This window comes from Aethalodelphis obliquidens, unplaced genomic scaffold (assembly GCF_003676395.1).
Source record: "Aethalodelphis obliquidens isolate GAN/ISIS:26980383/991018 unplaced genomic scaffold, ASM367639v1 scaffold57, whole genome shotgun sequence".
Classification (NCBI taxonomy): Eukaryota; Metazoa; Chordata; class Mammalia; order Artiodactyla; family Delphinidae; genus Aethalodelphis; species Aethalodelphis obliquidens.
In genome coordinates, this window is record NW_020838001.1 from 1856790 (window position 1) to 1875664 (window position 18875).

Genomic DNA, 18875 nt, shown 5'->3' on the forward strand with positions numbered 1-18875 from the left:
CTCTCCCCAGTCCCCAGCAACCCCCACGTGTTGGTTTAATATAAAAATGTCTTTAAATTGAGGAAACCAGACATTTCCGTCTGTGTACAGACTCCAGAGCTCGCAGACAGGGGTCCTCGGGTGGATGAGGGCAGCCAAGGTGAGGAGTGCGCTGTGGCTCCAGGGAAATGCCCCCCTAGTGGGGGGATAATCACATTCTTTTTCCAGTGACAGGAAAATTCCAAGCTGCCTTTGTAGTCCTGTCCTCCCCGTCGGTAAACAAATTAAAATCAGCAAAAAACTGAGTGGATCAATTATTTCTGATGCCCGACTGTCGTTGACAAAGATAAAAATGACAGTCCTATGACTGCCGGGAGATTAGCACAAAGTACATGAATAAGCCCTTTGTTCTCTGAAAGAAGATTTCTAATAACATGAATGGGATTGGACGGTAGTGGGAGGGTCTGAGTTTCTTCAGGATTAAGTGATGGTGTCGTTGTATTTTTTAAAAAAACAGGCGCACAGCTTTGGTGGCATTTGAGGGAAGTGTGGACATTGCTGTCAGAGAAGAAAATCACCCTCATAGGAGCTGCCCCAACAGGAAGGTCGGAGTACCGTCCACAGGAGCCTGGGACCTTGCAGGGGACAGGCGTCCTCAGTGGACGGGAGCCCTCAGGACATTAAAGGTGGCACCACCAGACGTGACCTGTGATGATAAAGTTGGGCCTCTCCTCGCAGCTGCTCTTAACATCGTTCCAGCCTGGGTCTGACTCGGGCCCTCCACGCGAGGAGGCATGGGGGCCTTGGGACAACGTGGAACCCAGCCTCCAGCTTCAGTGTGACTGAGGCTTGGCTGATGGCTCAACCCAACAGGTTGGTTTCACCACCACGTCTGAGACTCCGAGCCCTCGTCAGTGAGGAAGCAGGAGCTGGAAGGTGCCTGCGGGGAGATGGGGGCCGTTCCGAGTGCCCGCGGTGCTGGGGTGCCAGCTTTCCAGAAGGAAGGGAGTTCAAAACAGTGCCTTCCTGTGCGCGCCTGGGCTGTGTCTCTCTTTCAAAGGGAAAGATCAGGAAGGTTTGTTCTTCTGAGACACCAGGGGCGTTCACGGCGCTTCAGCTCTGAACAAATGAACTCCCGTTTGAAACCCTGAGGAACGTGGGTTTAAATTTCTCAACATGCAAACACTGCTCAGGTTACAAACACGACGTCTTGCCATAAAAATGGGAAGTGACGCAAGAGGGAGAAGATATGGGGATATATGTATACATATAGCTGATTCACTTTGTTGTACAAAAGAAACACACCATTGAAAAGCAATTATACTCCAATAAAGATGTTAAAAAAAAAAAGGGAAGCGAGCACTTGAGGGGCAGACTCTCCAGAGACGCGTCTGAGGTCTTGGGGCAGGAACGGTTCCTGTCACCCAGAAGCCCATTTGCCTTTTTCTGGTGAATTGCCCCAAGGCAGTTTCCCTCTTCGCTTTGGCCACCAGGAAGCTCAGAGGCAACGTGGTAGCTGGGACCTAGCAGTGCTGAGGCATTTACCAACCTTAGCACTTTCTGCCCAATTTTCTATCTTTGTTTCCTCTGCAACCCACTTTCCTCCTCTTGCTTCCTTTTTATTTCTGGAGTCTGCCTCTATCTCTGCAGGTTAAACGTCATCCTCTTTTAGGGGCAAGGGTGCTGCCAGGCCGTCGCATGCTCACAAGCTCCTGTGCGGGCCAGGCCGGGTGCTGTGGTCCCAGCATGAGGGTCCGAGAAGGTCTTCCACACTTCGTGGGGAGAAAATGCCTGCTTGGATGTGCAGGCCCCGGGCTCACAACCTCCTTCAGGCTCCACCAGAGGAGATCTGCTTGGAGGGAGACAGAACCTCCTTCCCTCCGAGGCTGGGATGTGGGGCCTGCCGGGCGCTCGTCACCCACCACCCAGCCCTGCTGTGCGTCTCTGCGGCTTGCTAACTACTTCCACTAGTTTTAAAAAAACGTGACAAGAGATGGGAGGACTCCCGAGAGAAATCAGGTCCAGTTGGTTAAACACACACAGTCACAGCCCCTGCTGCCTCGTCCCCTCGGAGGGGTGGCGGCCGTGGCTCCTGGGCAGCCAGCGCCGGGGGAGGCCGGCTGGGCCCTGGGGGCAGGACTCAGCACACCTGCCCGAGGGCGGGGTCCCGGGAGGGTGGGGAGGTGTATGCACTGATGCCTGCCGAGGAGGAGGGCAAGCGTGAGCTCCGGGCGCAGGTGTGTGCTGCAGCCATGCCCACACCGGCAGGCCCCTTCGGGATGGGGCTGGGACGCCAGCTGTGTGACCCGGCCAGCAGTGGCCTCTCTGAGCACAGGCCTCTGGGAGCAGCAGCAAAGGACGGACGGGGCCAGCGCAGCGTAGAGGCTGGATGAACACAACTTGTCTTGCGCTCCGGCCAGTACCCATGTCACCCACCTGAGGAGACAGGGAGCAGAGCACTGGGCCAAGGTCACACGAGGCTGTTCACCCCACAAACATTTATGGGCCCCCTGGTGCCTGGCTCTGGGGATCTACCTAGGAACACACAGCGGAGGCTCCGGGTGGGAGGCGACTGGGAAATGGCAGCGCAGATGGTGGACTGGCACAGGCTTGTACGGGGTCACAAAGAGGGCCGGCCCAAGGGGTGGGGAGGGGAGCCCTGCGGGATGTGTGGGGTCAGCCAGCACTTGGCATTCTGACCCTCTCGCACGACTGGGGGCTGGCTCCCCCTCCCCAGCCCAGGCCTGGCCCCCAGCGCCCGCCTCTCCCTTTGGACAGGACGGATTCCGGTTCCAAGCCCTGTTCATCCCGAGGAGCCGTCCAGAGAAGAATGGATACCCGCCCGCGTCTGCGCTGCTCCTGAAATGTGACTCGACGCTGCGAAGGCCCAGCATTTAGAGCGGCAACAGCACCGTCCATGGCTATGCGAGAAGCACACGTGAGACCAACGCCCAGGAACGCGTCCAGCAGGACACGGTGGGAAGGCCATGAACCGTGTGCAGGACTCCGTCTTCCAGGGGCCTCCCCCCTCCCCCCTCGCCGTGAAATCGGGAAGCAGTGTTGAGGCTGATCGGCAGCCTGGGCTGGCTAGCCTCGGGCTGGGGCGCTGCCCATCCAGATGAAGGGCAGGGGCGCACCTGGCTGGCCAGCTGTCATCGAGATGCATTTTCCTTCGCGCTGCGTAAATGTTAGTCTCTGTCTGTCATCCTGGTGTCCCTGCCGACACGTCCCCTGAGGGCCCACTGAGTTATTGCTGGAACCCCCGTGGCCTCCCCTGCCCCAGGGCTGCCCCCCGATTCTTCCCCTGGTGGAACCCCTTGCCCTGTGGTGAAGGCAGCTGCACACGCAGAGCTCCCGGGGCACCAACGTCCATTCGTGTTGGTTTATGGACACAACAGTCAGCAAAAAGCACAGTGACCGTCAGATGGACTCAGAGTGGGAGTGAGTTGTCACACTGCGGATGCGGCTCCCAGGGGCTGGCGGGGGGCAGGGGGCTCTGCGTGAAGGAAGGAGGCCGGTTCTGAGAGAGCCTGACCCAGATGTGCGGCGGGAGGGCTTCCCGAGGATGAGGTCCTGGTGCTTCTGCTGAGCACCGAGGGATGCAAGAGGAGAGCTTGGGCAGGGGAGAGCTTTCAAGGCCACACGGCAGCACGTGCAAAGGTCCTGAGCAGAGGGAGTGTGGGGTGTCAAGGACTCAGAGCCAGTGTGACGGGAACCAGGCTGCTGGGGTGAACAAGAGTCAAAACAAGCGCACAGGAAGGTCCTCAGCCAGTGGGATGACCTGCAGACTCCAAGAGATGGGCAGGGCTAGGGAACTCCCCGCCAGGAGGGAAGGGCCTCCGTGTCGCTCCAGGGGTTTCTAGGAAGGTCCAGCAGCCTGTGGCGCTGAGGAGGCGTCCTGAGCGGATGTGACGGCCTCCCTTTGGGGCCAATGTTAAGAGAAGGTCATAGCCTTTTCCAGCCATAAAAACACCCAGTGAACTGAGTTAGGTGTCCACCGCTGTGACTTCAGAAGTACGTCCTCCAAATTTAGCTACAGTGGATCACAGGACTCCTGCACACACTTCTGCTTGGGAGAGAGAAATTCAAGAGCCAGGAAAAGAAGGGGAAAAGGAAGAAAAAGAGAGCAAGGAATCCAGGGCGGGTCCTCAACCAGGTGATTCAGCCACCCGCCCAGCAACGATGCATCCCCAGGGAGACGGCGCAGGGAGACCCTGCGGGGGAGGGGGAGAGGAGACAAGTCCAGCAGTGCCGGCAAAACCTCAGGACATGCAGCCACCCCGAACTGGTCCTGGGGCCCCCGAGGGAGCCTCCCGTGGGTCATCTGCCGGGCGCGGCTGCGTCCCTGTGGGTGTCTCCCTTTATCCCCCGAGGGTGCTGTCTGCTGACTGTGGGGCCTCCTGGTGGCCGTCACCACGGCCCTTGCCCGTCCGGGAGGGCTGGAGCTGCGGCCAGCGTAGACAGGTGCAGCTGGGTGGCGGCCGGGGGCTGGCGAGTGACTGCTCATGGGCACGGGGTCTCCTTTGGGGTGACAAGAAGTTCTGGAACCAGAGGGAGCTGACGGCTGCTCAGCACGTGAATGTACTAAGCGCCACGGCATTGTTGTTCACTTGAAGTGGTGAAACTTATGTACGTGAATTTTACCCTGAAGCAGTTTTCAGGGCCTCCCTGAGTCCCTGCCTCCTGGCTGCTGGAAGGACAGGGAGAAGGGCGGCCTCAGCTTCCTGCCCCTCAAGACCCCCAGCCACCCACAGGCCCCACGTGCCCAGAGCTTCACAAAACCTCCCTGGAAACAGCCGTGATCCACGACCCCAGCTCCCCTCCCCACGGCCTCTCCGCTCCCGGCCCAAGTGCAGGCCAAAGAGACGGGGAAATGCTGACATCGGAGGAGAGGAGGGGAGAGCGCTCTGGGGCCCGGGAGGGAGATGAAGCCTTCACGAAGCGGGGCTCTGAGCTGCCATCCTGGAAGCTGCCTGCGTGCCTTCACGTGCCGCGTGTCTGTGTGCTGGGTACCGCACCACGCGGGGACCCGAGAGAGCTTCACCGGGTCTCCAGCGCCTCCTAGGAGTGTCACAAGCCTCTGGGATGTCAGGACTGGAAGGTGCCCCTGAGATCATCTCCTCCAGCCCCTCATTTTATCGATGAGCAAACTGAATTTGCTGAGAGAAGATGACACTGTAGAATGTGCCCAGCGATACGCAGGCCCAGAGTCGCTACAGACACCAGCGCTCTCCATCAGCGCCCCGGGCACTTTTAGTATCTAGTTAACTGACGCCCAAAATGCAAAGCGTGCGGCAAGCCTGTTTTGCTTAGAATTTTGTGCATTCCTAACGTTTGCAGCTGGCGTGCACACCTCGTAAGTGAAAACTCTGCAGTCCACGTGCTAGAAACTGCGGCACGGGGTCCTGGCTCCGACCAGTTCTGAAATATGAAGATCACGCCGACTCGCTACTCTGCCTGTGTAGCACCATAATTAGGCCCTCGGCTAAACAGCAGAGACCCGCTTCTTTCCTTTTTCCAGGACGGTGCAAAGCCCTTCTTAGAAAATTTTTCTCTCCCCCGCGCCCATCTCGCTGGCTGGCAGCAGACAGGTGCAGCCATGCTTATCCACAGCGTCTGCAGAGAACGTGCGGCACCCATGAAAGGAAGCCCGGCGGCTCCCCCACCAGGAGGGTTTACATTTAACCCTCTACCCTCATCATTTTTAATTGCTCGCTCCGTGAGAAGAACGAGGGGACGGCATGCTGCGAACAGGCGTGAGTGACACCCGCGTCTGCTTCCGCACTGGCGGCAGCCTGCTGACATTCACGGGGCAGGGGGCTGTGCCTCCCCGAGTCTGGCATACTGGAGACGTGCACCGTGGTGCTGAAAGTCCCCCCTTTTGCTTTTTAAATTATTTTTCTTGTTAGTTGCACTGAGAAAGATCAAATGAGCCAGAGGTGAGCTTGTAGCTGGCACTGTGCTGAGGCGTAAATACGTTCACCCGGCGGAGTCAGCCTCCCTCCCTCCCTCCTTCTGTCCATCAACCCCCACTCACTGCGTCTCCACGCTCCGGGCACCGGCCAGGGGCTGGGCAGCCAGGGGAGACCAGGGCAGCCCCAGGGGCAGCACATGCTTCAGGTAAAGGTCACCCACCCCACTTCCCCTCTATGGACTCCACGGTGGCTTTACTGAATTCTCTGTACTTTCTGTTACTATGTCGTTATAGAGTGATCTGAGCAGTGAAATGCAGTTGAATCGAGTTGACCTCATACCAGGGCTCTGAGCACAGAATCACACCGATCTGCTCAGAGATGGCCTGATCTGAACCACATCCCCCACTGTGCTCCCTGGCTTCTGCTTGTGGCAGTAGATTTGGAATCAAAGGCACCTTCAGGACTGGACCATCTTCCCTGTGGAGCACCGTGATATACAGGGCCTCTGGGTCCTCCCCGGGCTTGGCCTCATTATTGGTGGACCTGCTGTGGAGTTCAAAAGGGAGCAAAGATGGGATAGGGAAGTCAAGACTCAAAAATGAAGTAATTCCACTAAGGTCCATGAGTATTCTGAATAAACACGGCTTATCCCCCACTGAGTGTCCTGAGTGGCTCTGCCAGGTGCGAGGCCTCAGCGGGAATCAACTTGAGCCTTTGAAACCGTGCACCTGAGAGTGGGACTTGAACCCAGCCCAAACCCACAGTCTTCCAACTGAGATCACACACCTGGTTTCAGGACTTAATGAAGCTCAGGTTCTTGATGTCTCATTGCAGAAAGAATTCAGTGAGAGACAAAGTGATAGGTAAGAAGCGGATTTATTTAGAGAGAAACACACTCCACAGACAGGGTGTGGGCCATCTCAGAAGGTGAGAAAGGCCGAGCGGAGGCCTTGAGCACAGCCCTGGGGGGCTTGCTCTTTGCACAGTGCCCCCAGGGACGCCTCTTCCCTCACTGATTCTCCAAAGCAGGACTTGTCCCTGGGGGGGACCTAGGCTTCAGGGAGGTGGGCACCAAGCACGCGATGCACCCCTCTCCCTGCCTGACTGTATCTAAAGGCACGGGGAGAACGGTCAAGCGGCCACTGAGAGCCCTACTCGGAGCTCAGCCTTTCGCTGCACTGTATCCTCAAATTTACCCTCACGGCCCACCCCCAGGGAGGAGACCACCTTTATCCTCCTCTGCTCTACTGATGGGCAACGAGGAGGAGAGGGGGCGTCCCTGGCCTCCAGTCTCCCAACCAGAAAGTGATGGAGGCAGAGCTTGAACGCAGTGGCCCCAAAGACCATGCCCTCCAGGTGCAGCTGAGAGGACTCGTGGGCTGTTCTCACCCCACCTGCCTCTCCAAGCTCACTTGCACCCTGACTCTCCCATAGCTCATCCCCTCCCTGTGGGCCAAATGCTCCAAGCGCTCAGCCTCAGTTTCCCGTGCCTGAAATGCTCTGCAACACCCTTTACCACACGGGCCGCCTCCTCCGAGGAGCCTTCCTGGATTTATCTCAGCTGTTGAGTCCTTTCTCCCCAGAGCTTCATTCAACTCCAGTGCTGTCCACTCCAGGGGCGGGGTGGACATTGTTTAGAACTGCTAGCGCACGGTGATCATAAGCGGCGGACAGAGGTTCGGTGGGTTTTACTAATGTGGGACAGGCATGGGGGTTGTGCTTGAGTGGACTCCCCTGAGAAGGGGCTGTCGCAGGCCCCGCATTGCTGCTCCCCCCGCAGCCTTGGGATGGACGGGGCATCACTGGAGCCCCAGGTAACTGGCATCCTTGGCTGTCCTTCCAGACTCTTTCCTGAAATGTGTACTTTATACATAAAATGTTGTTACGTTTGCCTCTTTTCCACTCAATCCGAATCAGACATCTCCCTTGACCGCACACAGGCATCGGCCCCACCCCTCCTGCCTGTGGAGTCAGGGAAGCCGGTCATGGATGGAGCCCCTGCATCTACTGAGCCCGGGGGTGGTCTGCCCACCAGGCGGACCCCCGGAGGAACCGGCCTGAGTGTGGTCACCGGCAGATGCCGTGGGCGCGCCTGGACCTCAGGAAGCTGCCCCAGGCCAGGATGGACGCCTGAGACTGTGGCTGGCTGTGTTTTCTTGTTTTCTTCTGCCATCATTTTGCTCAGCACAGATTCCCGAGGCGGACATTTGCTGACACAAGTTGGAAAAGCGCCATTTCCAGCACAGTGTGAGGGTACCTGCTGACCCTCTCCATGAGCAGGACGTCTGTGCGAAGCCCCACACGGCGCGAGTCTGGGCGGGGGGGACAGGCACCCCCGGGGGCCGACGCGGATCACGGGGGCAGGGGAGGGGGGTGCGCCCATCAGAGGACCCCCGGGCTGGTGCTCAGGGTCGGCTTGCTCTGCTGTGGCACGTCTCCCAGCACCACGGGCAAGAGGTTGCCCGCCACCCTCCAGTCCCGTCACCCGCGAGGATGGGGCTGGGGGCGCCCTGCCTCTCGGAGGACGTGTCCATGAGGATGAGCGTGGTTGGCTTCTCAGCTGGGCCTTTAAACTTAAAACTGATGTGCGTTCAAACCATGATGGGATCCTTCCTTCCTGAGGAGGCCCTGCCTTTGGCCGAGAACAGGCGGAGTCACATGCCCCTTCACCCGAGTCCCTTCACGATCTGCTTAGAAGGCTCCAGCAAGAACCAGGGCCAGGTCTGCATCTGCTGGAAACCTCAGACCCGAGGAGTCTTCCCCCCACGCTTTCCTCTGTGCCTCTTCGCCAAACTCCCGTTGCAGCGATGTGGGCGCAGAGCAGAGCCGATTCCTTCCAATCGGTTCCGTGCATTTTCCACGTCTTCTCAGTCACCCCCAGGTTTCACGTGCGCACATAGACTGTGTTGTCAGCATTGGCCTCCAGCCGCGTGGAAGAGCCTCTAACTTCGTGGGAGAGAGTGGGCCCTTAGGGAGCCCTGCTGCAGTGGGGTGCAGACTCCGAGGTGTCCTGGGTGGTACAAGTGTGTCCATGGGGGGCCACCTGACTGCCCACGGGTCTCCCTCCGCGTGGTCTGTGGCTCAGCCTGTCCCATCCCGCCCTGCATCCTGCCCGCTCCCCTCCACTCTGTGTGCAGGACTGCTCTCCCCTACCCAGCCCTGGCCCACTTTCAGGGTCCCCTTTCCCCCAGGATGCTGGGGGCCGTCCTTTGTGCCCCCAAGGCCACCGCCTGGCTCACGTGCCTCCAACCGCTCCTGCCAAGTAAGCTGGACCACCAGGCACTGGGCCAGCCCTCCTCAGCACGAGTCCCAGCACCTCCCACCGGGGTCCTCTGGCACCCAGGATTTGCTTGAGAATCTGGAAAAGGTACAGATGCCATTTCTCTTAGCTTCAAAAATGGATATCCAAGGAGCTATCAAGCCATGGAAAGACACAGAGGAAACGTAAATGCATTTTACTTAGTGAAAGAAGCCAACCTGAAGAAGCTACGTGACATTCTGGAAGAGGCAAAACTATGGAGGCACTAAAAAAATCAGGGGTTGCCAGGGGTTGAGGGGAGGGAGGGATGAACAGGTAGCACAGAGGATCTTTAGGGTGGTGGAAACACGCTCGGCGACACGGTAATAAATGGACAGGTCTCATTACAGATTTGTCCAAACCCATGGAACACACAACACCAGGAGGGAACCCTGGGGTAGACTATGGACGTTGGGTGATGATGAGTGGCAGTGCAGGTTCATCCACTGTAACAACGTTCCCCACTAACGGTAACAATGCAAGATGCTAATAACAGGGCAATCTGTGCAGGGAGAGAGGGAGTGCATGCAACTCTGTACTTCCTGCTCAGTCTTTCCAGAAATCTAAAACTGCTCTAAAATGTAACATCTATTAAGAAAATGGATATTCACCAGCCATTAGACACATCATCTCCAGAGAAAACACTCTGTCTCAGAAATGTTAAAAGTCTCATCTTAAAGCAAAACATTGAAACCTGTCTCATGCCATCTCGTCTACGGCAGGGAGCGTGAAACCTGCCTCTCCCTCTGGGTTTCCTTGGTAATGAATGCCGCGCTGTGATCCAACACCCGATTTCACATCCATTTCCCTGTCCAGGAAACATCAGCCGTAGCGGCAACCACCACGAGCCCTGGTCCGAGCGACTTGTTTTCCAGCGTGACTCCCACTCCCAGTGTGGCCTTGACAAGTTCCTGGGGTCCTAATCTAATATTCACGCACCCTGTGAAGACGGGGATGCTGATGGGAGAAGCAGAGCTCGTCGCCCACCGCCCTGCCACGACTGCACCACAAGGCTTCAGTCTCAGCACGGTTCTGAGCCCACCTCAGGAGAGGGATTTCTCTAGGTTCTGGGACTAATTAACAGTCCTTTGTTGAGGAAAACAGAGATGCAGGAATCTCGGGAGACACAGGAATTGGGTGGAGGAGGCAGGCAGCGGTTCCAGGTCTGAGGAGGGTTATTTATGCAGAAGGTCTTTCCTGAGTGGCAGTCAGAACGGAGGTCTGAGCTCCTCATTAGTAAATCCCACTGACGCCCCATCACAACGGAGCTCGTGGCTCTTAAGTTGGTGGCACCTCTGATGAAACCCTCCCACCCGCACTCACAGGAGAGCCAGCAGGGGTGACAGCGGCGAATCCGGCCGCAGACCCGCCAAGACGCCCGGGCGTGGGAGATGCCCAGGCCCCCTGCTGCACTGCTGTGCTCACAGCCAGAGGACGGCTGACAACAAGCGTGTCATTCCTATGTTCAGAGCTGGGCTGGGAGGAATGTTCTTCCCCCAAGGGCCCAGCGTCACTGGAGGGAGGAAGGGCCATCTGGTCCACAGCTCCATCTCGGGGATGCGGGAGCCGTGCTAACAGCCAAGGCTGTGGTCGGGGGTGCTCCAGGAATTGGGGGTTCCTGAGGACCCTGGAGGGGGTGGCCCTGCCCGGACCTTTACTCTCTCGTCCAAGATTCCAGGAGTCCATCTGATTCTTTGGAAAAATGGGGGGTGGTTTTTGACTGTTAAGAAGTCTGTGATCTTACTGAAGATCTAGACCAACATTTCATGAACTGATGAACATTCGGAGTTTTCATTCGCTCACTCCTGACGCGGTTGTCACTCAGGTGTCCCGCGAGGCACCTGGAGCACCGTGTCGTATTGAATCTCACAAACCTGTCAGGAGTCCTGGGCTTTCCATGGTTCAGAAGAGGGAACCGAGCCTCACAGAGGTTACCGGACCCCCTCAGGTCCACGGCCAGCGTGTGGCACAGCCAGTGCTGAGGGTGAGGGGGCTCCTGGCCCCCAGTTTTGTGCCAGACGCGCCCCCTTCCTTCTGGTTGTGAACGTGACCGAGGCCGTCCCTGCCCTGGAGCCCTTCCCCAGGGACACAGACCAGGCTGAGGGAATCGCGTGCGTTATTTAAACAACGTCACTCCTCCCAACAGCTACGTTATTTCAGTTATTTCCGAGGCCCCCCTATTCTTTCCATCAGCTCTTGCTACCAAGAGCTTTACATATAAAAACCATACCCAGGTGTCCATTCACAAACACACAGTCACACCTACGTTTCAAGCCACCATGAGAAACGTAGCCGCACGCGTACTGACAGTCTTGACAATCCACAAGGGCGGGTCAGGTTTGCGGCTGTGATTTCGTACGCCTGGGAGAGGGTGGCACTGGCCTGCTGCAAAACGTCCCGCTCTCCCGATGATGATGTTCATGAAGAGAGAGGATAAGGCTTGGGTGGTCCCCGGACGCAGGGAGAAGACGGCAGGCTTGCTCTGAACAGGGCTCCGCTCCACCCGCCGCTGCACCCAGGGGCCCCCTGCACCGTCCCCGGCTGTGGAGGTGTCATTGCCCCCGGTGTTGCTGGCAATGAATGACCGTTTCTAAGCCGGGCAAGTGCAAGCTAGCACGTCTCTCAGGGGCCCTGGTGACGATAATAATGGTGATCACTGTAAGAGTAACGGCTGCAGTTGCTTAGAGAGTTCTCGGCTCCTGCCAGGCTTTGGTCCACACTCCATGCCCACACCATACGCCGTCCCCACAGCTCGGGCAGGGACAGCTGTCACCCGTTTTACCGGTGAGGGCACCGAGAGATAGAGAGGGGACGGCAGCCTCCAAAGTGATCTCTGTTTGAGGAGCATCGGGGCCAGGGGTTCCCGAGAGGAAACCGAAGGCCCCTCCCGGGTGGACAAGTCCCCGGCGGGGCTCAGTGGGCAGCCTACTCGCCTGGCGGTCACCCCACGGGCGCCTGGCTGCTCTTCTGCCTTAGTCTCCTTTGGGGTGCCGCCCCGGCACCCGGTCGCCCCAGACAAGCTGCTACAAGAACAGGGTGGGTCTGCAGCTCCTCCACGGCTCCTTCCGCCCACGAGCCTCTCCTTCTGCGGGCCCGGCTTTGGCGGCCTGGGGCCAGGTCCCCTCTTGGGCTCCTGTCATATCTGGACGTGGCCCTCGTGAGGTGGTGAGGAGGGAGTGGAGGCTGGCAGCAGGCCAGGGGGGCGGGCCCTGGGGAGACCCTTTACAACACAAGGAGCGGCACTGCTATTTTTAGACCTGCCGGCCTCTCTCTCATTAGCTCCCGCGCATCAGGACTGAGCTAATGAAATCATCTGCAATTGAGGCTCAGGTAGAGAGATGGCTCTCTCCCGTCCCCAGAGGCCACCTCTCCTCCCCCCTCCCCCTCCGCTTCCCCCTTCCTCCTTTCCCTTCCCCCACTTCCCCTTCCTTCACTCGCTCCTCCTCCACCGTCCTCTCTGCAGGTGGGGGGCCAGCAGGAGGAAGGGGAGACTCTGGATGGGCCCCCAGATCTGGTTTATGATTTTACTTCATTTTACCAAAAGGGCTGTTTCTTGCTCTCTGTATTTTAAGAGCATTTAAGAGCACTCCCGCTCCGCTGACTCACCCATTCAGTTTCATTCTCCTCTCAAAGCGCTCGCAAGGCTGTTCCAAACATCTAGGGAGGCCATGCTATTTAAGGCCGGGTTAAGGTTCGGGAGGGTGGCTCTGGGTGACCACAGGAACCACATCTGGCAGTGTGACTCCAGGCAAGTCCAGCTCAGAGAGGCCGGATCAGCCTCCTGGCCGCGGCCCCTCCCAGCGCCGGGGCGGGGGAGGGGGCACCTCACGCGGGGACAGTGCGCTCGGCACCCGGCAAAGAAAGGAGCGGACACACGATCTGTGTCTGTCCATCTGTCCATCCACGTACTGACCCCTCGCACGTTGCTCTCTGCCGGGCACATGCTCCTCAGGGAGCCCCTGTTCTCCAAAAAGGGGAGACACTCCAAAAAGCGCAGAGCCAAGCCTGGTGCAGCTCGGGCGGCTGCCGCTCCAGCCGAGGGAGCCGGACGGGCAGGTGTCACAGGGCGGCCTGGTTGGTCAGGCAGACCGGGCGCGGAGAGGGCGAGGGTGGCCAGGAGGCCCGGGACACAGGGACATCGCAAGGGCTCTTGGCAGTGAGTGGAGGAGGGCCGACGGCAGAGGAACACGCAGGGGCACACGCTCACGCACACCAGGGAGTGATGTGCGCACTCAGGCACACGTGTGATGGCCGGGGACAGCCCCGGGCGGCTGGTGCAGACAGGGCCCCTCCACGTGCACAAATGAGAACACAGATCACACGTTAACTCATTTACACCCCACAGAGGTGCTAAAGGGGCCTTTCCTTCTGGGCCGCTTACCCCAGGCCACGTGGCCACAGGATGAGCCGGATCCCCTCCGCTTATGTTTGCGATTGGGAGGGACCTGAGATGTCTCCAGGGCAGGGACCTTCATTTGTGTAGAAACCACCACTGTGATTCAGAAGTACTTGTGATTCTGAGGCTGCAGGTGGGCGAACGGCCTGGAGCGGGCACCCGGAGGCTGGAAGGCTGAGGCCTCCTCCCCATTTCTCTGAGCCCACAAATTCCAGGGTCACCCAGGCTTCCGAGGGAGAGGACTTCCCTGGAGTCTGGGCAGGATGTGGGGTCTGAACCAGGCTGCTGCCTGGCTGTTCTGGCCCCGACCTGAGGTCGCCAGTGCCGAGATGGGGGCACGCTTGTCACCCCGGGAGGGGTCGCTCCCTGTGGGTGGGAGGGACGGCCGAGACAGCCTACAGCCCCCGGGCCGCCCTCCTGCACCGGCTTCGGGGCCCCTGGTGTCTGACAACCCCACTCGCGGGGCACATCTTCAGTCTCCGTTTGAATCCAAACCCGCCCCTGAACTTTACCAGCTGCTCCCTCTGCAAACACACGTGGGTCGGCGGCCAAACATTTTTCTAAAGGAATCAGAACTCAGGAAGTGTGAACTCATTTCCTCCCCCTCTCAATCACACCGACGGCCGGCAACCTCCCCCTGGGTCTTCCCTCATCAGAGCTTTCTTGTTCTGGACGCATTAATGTGACACTTGGCTTTGTGATGTTTGGGGACCCCCTTGAGACGAGCAGACCCTTGGGGTGCCCGTCAACCAAGGACGGAAACATCCTCAGGGGCCAGGTGGGCCTTGAGCAAATGCAGCCAGGAGCTCAGGTGGGGGCAGCTTGCTGGGGACTCTGGGGTGCAAGGTGCTGGGAGAGCCCAGGAGGGATCCTGGTGGTGGATCCCCGGCAGGGGTTGAAGGAAGGCAGGAGCTAATCCGGCCAGGCTAAGACGCCCTGGGCAGAGGGACAGCCCCACAGAGACCTGGGGCCCCCCGCCCTGGGCCGGTCTGGGCTCCATGAGGCCCTTCAGGGCACCACAGAGCAGCTCTTCAGAAGGGACGGGGCCACACGCGGTGCGCTCTGAGCGCTTTCCAGGAGGGGCCTCCCTCCGACATACTTTGGGCTCTGATGGTCGGGACCTGGGGACACATTCGCCAGGTTCACGACGAGGAACGCTCGGTGGTGAAGAGTGAATTCTACCGGGACACGGAAAGAAAGAACATGGTTCTTCCTCTTAACTGTCTTCCCCAAACATCCCCTTCCTTGGCCAGGGACCGTCCCAAAGGAGGCAAAGACCCGAGACACCTGTTTGGTTGTTTCTGGTCCTAATCCCGCTTCTGAAGAGCATCAAGGAAGCAGGAGCACATTATTTACTGGTCACGACATCACCATCCGAAGAATGCCTCGGGCCCCAGGTCCAGGGCCAGGGTGGGGGAGGGGTAGGAACACGGCTTCACACCTGTGGCCACTGTAGCTCCCTCTCGGAAACCTCCATTAGACACCAGGGGCCCGGGACGTCCTGCGAGGGCCAGGGGACTGTATGACCTAAAACGGTTGGCCCCAAACCATTTCTATGACCACTGGAAGAGATGCATATTGGGAACTCAGGGTGTACCAGTCGGCATGAGGCTGGGTTACGCCGAAGCAATGAGCAGCTCCCAAAGCACCTGACCTGCCGCTGTGGGCCAGTGGGGAGGCTCTGCTATGGAATCCTGAGAGAGGTTTCTTCTGTTTCCGTGATCGCCAAGCTGGGCGCATCTGCTGCTGAGAAACGGGAGTCACTGGCTCCCTGGTTCCCTCCCGGGAGGGATGCTTGCTCCTGGTTCACTGGCCAAAGCAGAGCGCGAGGCCAGTCCTAACTGCCCAGGAGGGAGGGAACGACATCCCACCCTGTGGGATGAAGTAAGGGTGGACTCTGTCAGTAACGCGTTAACACGCACGTAGCAACCAAGGTAATGACGGTGTCTTGAGTGAGACCCTTGTTCCTGCACAGACCTGTCACAGCATCTCCAGCTGGGATTTCTCTTCTACCATAAACAAAATGGCAATTAGAACGATACACACCCAAAGCAAGTCCTGCATCTAAGGAAACAGGTTTAATAGATGCCTCCAAAACCAATGCCGTTTCATCTCAGCCTGGGGCGCGCAGGTTAGCAAAGGCTTCCCGGCCTCCCTGCCTTTTCTGTTTGTTCTTTCCTCATATTAGACTGTAAGATCCCTGAAAGTGGCGGTTGTGATGCTGACACTTTGCTCACCTTGAGCAGAAAGGTGAGGTCCAGGGAGCCCTCGCCCACTCCTTCGCACCCGTCTCTCTGATGGAGGCCGATGGAGAGTGTTGGCCATTAAACCCCAAAGCCAGGGGAGAGGGCCTGGCGCTGGGCTGGGTCTTGCAAGTGAATGTCTCTGCAGATTCCCGCCCACCTGAGCTGCACTGTGGTGGCTTCACCCCCGGCAGGAAAAGCAGCCAGTTAATGAAGTCATTTTGGAGGCGATGGATCCTGGCCACGCACAGTCCTTACCCCAGTTCCCCAGACCTTCCAACGCTCCCTTCCAGGGCACTGCCCGACGAGCTGTATGCAAATGCAGCATTTATCCCGGGGTAACTACCCCTTGTACAAGTTTGACATGAAACCTTGATAAGGAATTTTTTTTTTTAACACAGCGGCAGAGCAGCTCAGCCAGATGCATAAAGATTACGTGACATTTCACTCCTGAGTGTAAATGAAAATGTACAGAAAGGTCAATGAACCAGGAGTGGCTTTTTCAGATGATCTAGGCGATGAGAACGGGGAAGACTGGAGGCGGAGGGCGAGCCCCTGGCGTCATCCACGCCTGCCCGAGCCTTTGCCTGAAGAGGGCTGTCCTGCCCACCGAGCCCACTGCCCCGGCCCAAACGCAATCTGTCCCCAGTGGGCCTCGCTCCTGCCGAGTGCACGGTAGAGTATGGCGAAAGAAGTTTCTGGACTTTCCTTGGAAAGACAAGGCTTCTCTCAGAGAAAGGCAGCCTTTGGACTAGACTCTTCTGGCTGCTGAAAAGAGAAAGTCCTGGGCAGGAGGCTGCAGTTCATCTCAGGGTCCCTACTATGTGATCAGCACCTACCACGTGCACCGACCGTGGCGGGTGCAAAAGAGTTCGGCGAGCTGCCTTGCCAAGGTCTGAGGTCTGGAAGCAAGTGGCATGAGCTGTGCGGCCTTGGAGCTCTCCCTAAACCTCTCTGATTCCATATCTGACGCAGCACCATCACCCTCCAACCGTGAGGCACGAGCCTGTAGCCCGCAGTCAGACTCATGGACTCACTGCAACAAGGGAGATACCATGTTGAACTAGCAACCTCCGCCTTGAAGGGTTTTTGCCATAATCCAATGAGGCAGCACACAGAGCGAGCCCAGCACCATTATGCCCGGGGGCGGAAGGAAGCTGGTGAAGACTCTCGGTGCACCTCCCCACAGCTCCAGGGTCTGCTCTCCACTCCCAGCCTCCCCTTCTCTGACCCAGAGAAACGCAAGGAAGACGAAAGAACAAGACAATGGCTTTTACAACAAGATGCACAGGGGTAGCTTTGATTTCTAAGCTCTGCAAGTAACCAGAGCGCAGTGTCTTATCACCTTTCTTCCTTTTAACAAGAGCAAGGTGCTTCCCCACCAGCCACGCACGTCTTTATCTCAGCAGTCAGGGCTGCAAAGTGTACCTTAATTTAAAAAACAATTATGAGTGAAACACAAACTCCCAGGAATTATCCATCCTTTAGGAAGAAAGAACAAAGAGCACCGACAGAAAGACATGAGCCCCCCTTTGTCGTGCAACACTTCCATGGATGTTCACAGACACTTTGGGGGTGAGGCCGCCGACGTCCCGCCCGTTCCCCATTGTTTCTCTTCTGCGCCGGGGCGGGTGGGGGGCGCTGGATCGGGAGGTTTGTAGGTGAGCACGGTCTAAATACAGCTCTGCACATTCTGCGTTCATAACTCTAAAGGCTTTTGTGATTTAAAGCAGCAATTATATAGAGGCACGAGATAAAGACTCGAAGAAATCATCTCTCCTTGGGTTGGGAGGGGAGGGCAGCAAGCGAAGGTTAATGCTTTGGTGAAATATTTCCAGTTATTTCATGCAACCATTTTGCAATATCCCTAATGTTTTCGCACATTACATACTCTTCCGGGGGAGAAACAGCTTGTGTTTTTGAAAGTGAGGAATAAAAACCTAACAGGCCTCGTGGCTGACTTGTACCTTGGAAGATTCTGCAATGAGGCTACAGCTCGGAGCTGTTCTTTTACACTCAGGCACCAAAGAGTGAGCTGCGAGGGCTTCCCTGGTGGCGCGGTGGTTGAGAGTCCGCCTGCCGATGCAGGGGACGCGGGTTCGAGCCCCGGTCCGGGAGGATCCCACATGCTGCGGAGCGGCTGGGCCCGTGAGCCATGGCCGCTGAGCCTGCGCGTCCGGAGCCTGTGCTCCGCAATGGGAGAGGCCACAACAGTGAGAGGCCCGCGTACCGCAAAAAAAAAAAAAAAAAAAAAAAGATGAGCTGCATCTTTCTCTGCATTAGTAATGAGAAAAAAGGCCAAGACTCAAAAACAATCTCTGACAGGAACCACTGAAGCTCCCCGTTTGGCTGCAGGTCACACTGAGGACTTGGATACTGGTCCCCCAGTTTTGCCGCCCTTCCTATCGGAGGGCCCTGCTCCCCATCCGATTTCATCCCCGAGAGAGCCACTCGCACCTGCAGAACTTGGGGTTCACTCAGGGCAGGGCCCAGACGGGACCATGCGAGTTCCAGGGATGGCCAGCGTCTCACACCCGCTGCCCAACTTGTAGGGGATGGTGACTCAGCAGATGATGAAATCCGACCTCCCCGGTTGCTGCCTGGAGAGCAGGGCAGCAGGAGGGACGTGGATCCGAGGCTGGGCTCCAGCACCCAGCACTGTCCAGCTAAACGGGGCAAGCAACTCGCACAGCTCCAGGCACCCGCTCTTGTTTGGATTAACGTGAATATTCTATTGAGGTCCTGGGTCACCTGGCGACACCTGCACAGGTAAAACAGTGGCGCTTCTACCCCCAGAGCGTGCGGATCACGGTGCAGCCCAGGATGCAGGGTGAGGCGGTCCGGGCACTGCCCCAGCAGAGGGTGCCCAGTCACTCCTCCTTCTGTGTTTGACGCCAAGAGAAGCCTTCCTCCTGTCACACCTGAACTGTCTCCTCAAACTCCCAGGGGGCCCGCGTTCCCATGGTCCCACCTTGCCAGGAAGAACAGAGACAGGAAAGGGGCGAGGGATCTGGGCAAGAGGCAGGTTTGTACCTCCCCAGGAT

The 18875-nt window shown here is 57.9% G+C and overlaps 1 protein-coding gene across 1 annotated transcript in view; it reads right to left on the reverse strand.

Moving 5' to 3' along the window:
• The window catches only part of LOC113609496 (cadherin-4-like), a 541650-nt gene that overhangs the window by 147370 nt on the left and 375405 nt on the right, over positions 1-18875 (reverse strand). The gene's annotated exons all lie outside the window — the stretch shown is intronic.